The 6,444-nt window shown below is 39.6% G+C and overlaps 1 protein-coding gene across 4 annotated transcripts in view; it reads left to right on the forward strand.

Moving 5' to 3' along the window:
- Positions 1-6,444, forward strand: part of DPP6 (dipeptidyl peptidase like 6) — a 1,045,284-nt gene that overhangs the window by 817,252 nt on the left and 221,588 nt on the right. The gene's annotated exons all lie outside the window — the stretch shown is intronic.

The raw sequence follows: 6,444 nt of genomic DNA on the forward strand, positions 1-6,444 counted from the left end.
CAGTAGAACCTGATGTATGATGTTAAAACTAGGACAACACATATTATTACACATACCTGGATTTGATGTCAGAAACTGACTGAACGAAGCTTTAGACTGTAACGGTAGATGTTGTATGGATAATAGAATTGTAAATTTAAGGGATAGAAGTGGTAGGAAAATCAGGACCGCTACAGAAAAGGAGGCACTTGGCAGGATTTATTATCGCATTTTTATAAGGACTGCCTTACTAGGAAACATGGCATACCAATAAGCTTCAGTAAAGCTAAAGAGCAAAGTTTTAAAGTAACAGTAAATTCAGGAAGTAAACCTTAAAAATACATTCAAGCACCTTAACTATTAACAAAAATGTATCTTATCTGTGTATGACTGTACTGTAGATCCTCCAATCATCTCTGAATTGGTGCTGACACTGTCCTTCCTTCTGGAGGGTGGCTACTTTTCTATCCCATGGTCCTTGTGTATGTTGTAAAGTAGCCACCGGTCCAAGCCTGCTCCCGTGATGGACTACAAGCTCATGTTTAGTTTGCTAATTTGTATTGAACACACAAGGACAATGGGGAACAAAAGTAGCCACCCTCCAGAAGGAAGGACAGTGGCAGCACCAATTTAGAGATGATTTGAGGATCTACAGCCGAGGGATACACAAATAAGATACATTTTTGTTATTAGTTAAGGTACTTGAATGCATTTTTTAGATTTAACTCCTGAATTTAGTGTTACTTTAACACAGCAGCTCCAACCCCCCCACCCCCCAACAAATAAACAAAAACTGCATAATAACAGAAAACACATTACAACAAATAAAGGAAATAAGGATGTGGAATGTAGGGTGTCCTGAACCTGCCATATGGGGGGTTCTCACCATGGCCCCCTGAGCTTTCAATAATAATGCAGAGAATGGCTCAGACATTATCAGCAATGCCATGCATCATTGTGGGCCACCTAGCACTAGCACCAGAGAAGAAACTAAGAGTGGTAGGACCCAGTGAACATCATGTGACTTCAAGCTTGTATAAGCACAACTGATGACAGTCGGGGCCCCCTATGCCAATAACCCTTACAGAGACATTGGAACTTTTTCCGTACATGGCAAAGTGACAGTGTCTTTGAAAAGACCCCACCAAAAATCTTTCCTCCATCATAGCTGGCACCAAAATACCAAATTACAACGTAGCAGTAGATTGATTGGCTGCTAGACCCACGCATGGGAGGAGGTCACATGGTGCCCAATATTTTGCTCTGGTTTAAGTAGAGAGAGGAGCAGTGGGGGAATCACTAGAAAAGTGAGTATCAGTGGGTTCTTACATTGTATAGCCATTCCTATTAGTCAAACTTTCCTATTAAACAAACTATATATATATATAAAAAAAAAAAATGTGAATGCTAGTAATAAGCTTTAAATCAGTAGAGTTTAAGTATTCATGTATAGAAAGACGATTTAATTGCATTGGCTGCATTTGTTTAACTAATGATTTGAAGATGTGTTGGATGAAAGCAATTACATTGTCAGTTTGCTTGAGTTAAGTAGTCGGTAATGAGTTGACAGACTGTGATTGAGCAATTATGTAAATTCTGAAAAAACTAAATGTGTTTTGTTTATTCGTGTATTTCTTTCAGGTTACCTATTAAGGAACTGTCACTGGTTTATTGTTAACGGGAACATAAAAATGTTACCAAAAGTGGATAGCACAAAGATAAGTTTGAGTGTGTCCTTAATTAACCCCACTGGGAAGAATGCTGGAATGAAAAGTATACCCTAATCTTATTATAACGGAAAGTATTTCAATATCATCACAATATCAGCAAAAATCCAGGCAAAAAAGGGAGGGATTAAAAAACAGAATAAGGGGAATTTATCAATACTGGAGCAGACAAAATCTGGATCAGTTGATTTGAAAATGAAAGAGAGAGGCTGATTGATCGCCATCCACAGCTGTTCCAGATGTTGTCTGCTCCAGTTTTGATAAATTCCTCTCTATGTGTCCAAAGCCGAAAACTGAATTTTAAGATTGCCATTAAATGGTATGAAGACCCTGATTGGTTGCTTTGGGTTTCACCTCTTGTTTAGGAGAATGTCTCTTGAAGAAGTTTTGTTGTAAAGATAAATGACCTGGTGTGATCTACTACAGTTACAACAGCTACAACAGTTGGCTCCCAGAATGACTCATTGCTGACAGTTGGATACTAAAGGTTCCCGCACTTCTATGAAGCAAAAAAATAAAATGTCTGTTTTTAAATCCATTCCTTCCTACCTTCTGCACCCTTCTATTGACCAGTAAGAGAGTCCATCACAGTGATAGGCCAATAGGAATATGTGGGGGTGGGGCTTAGTAGCAAGGTTCAATGGTACCCACGAGGTGTTCATGTTTTGCCTGCCAGAACAGCCAAGCAATCAGTTGTAAAAGGAAAAACTGCTGTATATATCAGTATGCTCCCCTGTACTTTATATAAAGTACTGGTTTGTTTGTTTTTTTAACACAATTCACAACAGAATCCCCTTAACTCTAAAAGTGGAAGGCTAAGGATTTGTTTAAATATGCAGCTTTGTCAATCTTAAAAGAAAAAAGAAAAAAACTTTAGCTTCTTCTAACCCATTTCCTCTGGGCCCAGTCTGTCATGGACATACTTTCTGGGAGTATTTCACAAAACAACCTGGGCTCACAATACTCCTGCATGGAGTGTCCATTAGGCGGGAATGCCCACAAAGGAAGGAGTAACATTACATTCTAAGGCTCCATTCACATTATCACTCCTGAGTTTAGATTATTTGTACACAGGGGAAATTATCTGGAAAGTATAAGCAAACTTTATGCTTCCCAGGTCAAGATCTGCATTTTGATGTACCTTCCTTTATATGGTTTTATTTGTATTTGCATGCATTTACATGTGTTTATGTGCAAGTATTTAGCCACATTTAGCATTTCTAATTGCACCCTGGACAATTCTATGTTCTCTAAATGCCGCTAAACTGAACGAACCTGAATGAAGGTAAATGCATAACTTGAATAATACCATTAATCATATGTAATGGGGGCTCTGATATGGGGAAAGTAGCAAGCAGTGAATTTAAAACAATAAAAAGCTAGAGTTAAGATTTCGTTTTCTCTGTTTACCCTCTCCAAATTGCTATATACCCTTACACACTTCTAACTTTGCTTAGAAGCAGGGATTCTTGGCTAGCATTAATTGCAGTACACATGCAAGCTAGTCAGCTGCAGAAAAGAGAAGGTTAGACCTAGCTCTGTAGATCTCTTCCAACTTTCTCAGTTTGGAAGACAGCAAACCATATTGCCACTGTAGGGGAGTGTCATGGTGTAATTCCTCTGTGTCAATGCTAGATGTCCTCCTGTCAGTCAGGAGTGCCCTTAAGGAGGGTAGTGAAAGGCAGGGAGCTGGAGTTTGCAGCTGCCAGTGTGGGACACTGTTGATCTAGATTTCTTATGTGAAGCATGTCCAGGAGGGACCATGCAAGAAGAAATCATTCCCAATAGGGGGAAATGGAAGGACATTCTCCCACTTAAAGGGAGGTAAGCCAGGACATTACTATACCTTCCACAGGGTGCAGGTCACTCTCCAATTCCCTCTCTCTAGCACTCTCTAACACTCCCTTAAGTTCCCTCTCTGAGTTGTTTTCTTGATACCAAGAACTGTTAGAACAGTTGAAGCACTGTGCCACCATTATTAAACATGGCTGATTGTTCACGTAATGTTCATCAGTAAAGTTAACATTCTTTCTAAAGGAGCCTGCCGTGGACTATATTTTATTTTGTACCAACGGAAAGCTAATCTTGGCCATGATGTTATGCCTAGGGAAAGAAGCGGGACCAAATGACCAGAGGAGGGCCTGGTTCCTGGTCAGACCAGGTTAGGTCGCTCACCAGAATGTGCCAAACAGGCTGATGTCTCTGTGTTCTGCCATATGAGGCATGGGAAACCCTGAGAGCTCCATAATAATGAACCACATTGCAACGCAACTCGAGAGCCAGCAGAACACATTAGTTAGGGTGTCAAAGAATTATTGCACACCACATGTTGTTGTCCCATTAACATTGCACCACTATATGTTTATTTCAGTACACTCTGTACATGCAAGTATGGCACATTTACATGTACAGAGAGGACTGGCTTTGAAGCAGCTGACCAGTTCAGTCACATATTGCAATATACTCTGAATATTCTCAGCTCTTTGCCCTGTGCTGTTAAATAAGTACGCACAACAATGTCTGCGCAGCTGGTCAATAGGTAGTACAAACTAGATAAATACTTAGCAAGCACTAATAAAGAATTGAAATCATTTAATGACTACCACAGTTAAATGTATTTCCCAGATGACAGCAGTACATCAAGTGCATCAGCAATCTATGACAATTAACTGTGTGATTTTATAAAGATATTTCTAATCAGCTATTTTAAGTCTATGGAGCATAACAACCAACTCTTGTAATTAAACAATGAGTTGTATTTGTACTCACGATCAAGAATCTGTTTTCTTTTTAATTATAGGTGAAAAAAATAATAATGCATTGTAAGACTTTAAAAGACCCTGACCCTAAGTTATCTGGATTGTATCAATTATTTATAACAGTTTATCACAATCTACTGAAGAGCACCTACCTGCGGTCAGGATAATTGATTATTGTGCACAGAGACTTTTTGCTGATTAATTAGAATGCACACTGGGCACCCACATTGAAATCCTCTTCAATGTATCTCTATCACTGGCTATGGCTGATGTTACTCTGAGAATCAGAATTGTACTGTTCATACTACATAAATGCTGGCAAATCAAAAGAGGTTGCACAATCCGATTGCAAAATGTGTATCAATGCTTAGGCATCTATATATCTATTCAACTGTTACACACTTACATTGCAATTTCACAGTCTCCGGGCAAAAGAAAGTATTGCCCCACACACACACACACACACACACACACACACACACACACACACATACACACACACTGCAAGGGTTAAATGTGTGTCAGTTCTGGGAGTTGAAGAATAAGGAAAAAGTAGTAATACTTACCTTATTGCTTGCACCAGTAGGCCTCCTTTATCTTCATGATCACTCCCATGAAAGATCCTCCTAGTCACACGCCTGCCTCCTCCACATACCATGAAGGGCTGGTAGCCCTGCAATGCATATGATAATGCTGGGGGGCCTACTACAGGCCAAAGTGTCAGGGAAAAGAGAGCGGAGGTAAGGGTAAGTAACACAGCCTCTTTATCTCCCCCCTAGACGTATTGATTATTTAATCCTTGCTGTATGGGTCAGGCCCTATTGCAAGGCTTTTTTCTTTCCACCCTGGAGTTGGGCTTTAAACTAGCAGTACACAATGGTAAAATGATAAGGTGCGGTGGGGGGGGCAAGGGAGCAGGCATTTACCTACTTGCCCGGAGGGGCAAGTAGATTGCACATAAGTCCCCATGCCATCAACCCCCCTGGGCATCGATAGTAGCACATCTGAATTTGGGACCTGTCCGCAATGATCCCCACTGATTTTGGAAGCCCTCTTAAAGCTAGCCATCAATGGTGAAGGATGTGCAGGTTAGTATAAGCAAACCAGAGATTCATGTCCTTACTGATCCATTGCCATGGGGATACCAATTTATTTGCAAGGGTTGTCAAACTGGTAGTTTGGGTGTGCAAAGGGGGTGGGGGTTACCCTTTACTTATTACTTAAATGTACTTAAAACAAGTAAAATAAAAAATACCCTGCAAGTTATATGAAAGCAGGTCTCAAAGAAGATTTCACAGTAAAATGCAGTGAATCACTACCTAACTGTAGAGTGTGTACAATATGAATGTGCCTAACACATGTGCAGTGGGTATGCCAGTCACCAGTCTGTAATGAAGTACAGATGTTGGCCAATGTCAGGAGTGTTCTTGAATCAGCAATTACTTGAAGGTTTAAATGCGCTTTCAAAAATCAGAGAATGCCTCCCTGAAAGTCTATGCATGTACCCTAACATGCTGAAAACAATACATTCCCTCCCATCTATGTGTTCTACCTGCCCCGGAAAATAATGGAAATTCATGATCACACCTCTGCTGCAACAAGGCAAGATGATTTATAAAACTCATACAGGTTGAAAGCCAGAAACTCTCCATGTTTTCCTTTGCCTGAAGTACTTTTGTTATTGTGTTGTTCATTTACTTTTGTTCAATGCAGAAAAAAAGGCAAAACTGCTTTATTTTCTGTTGAGAAACAAATGAATCAACAGCACATCAAAGTATTCAGCCTCGATAATCTTTAATCTTTTTTGCAGTTTTAAGGTATCAATCATTGACCTGATCAAAACAAATTATATGGAAAGTGCAGATTTTGATTTCTGTTCATAGAAATATCTTCAAAAGCAAAAATTGCACAGATGCGTATGTCTTTTCATTACACTCATATACTGTATAGTGTGTGTGTATATATAGATATAATATATA

This window comes from Nanorana parkeri, unplaced genomic scaffold (genome assembly GCF_000935625.1).
Source record: "Nanorana parkeri isolate BGI_ZX_2015 unplaced genomic scaffold, ASM93562v1 scaffold110, whole genome shotgun sequence".
Classification (NCBI taxonomy): domain Eukaryota; kingdom Metazoa; phylum Chordata; class Amphibia; order Anura; family Dicroglossidae; genus Nanorana; species Nanorana parkeri.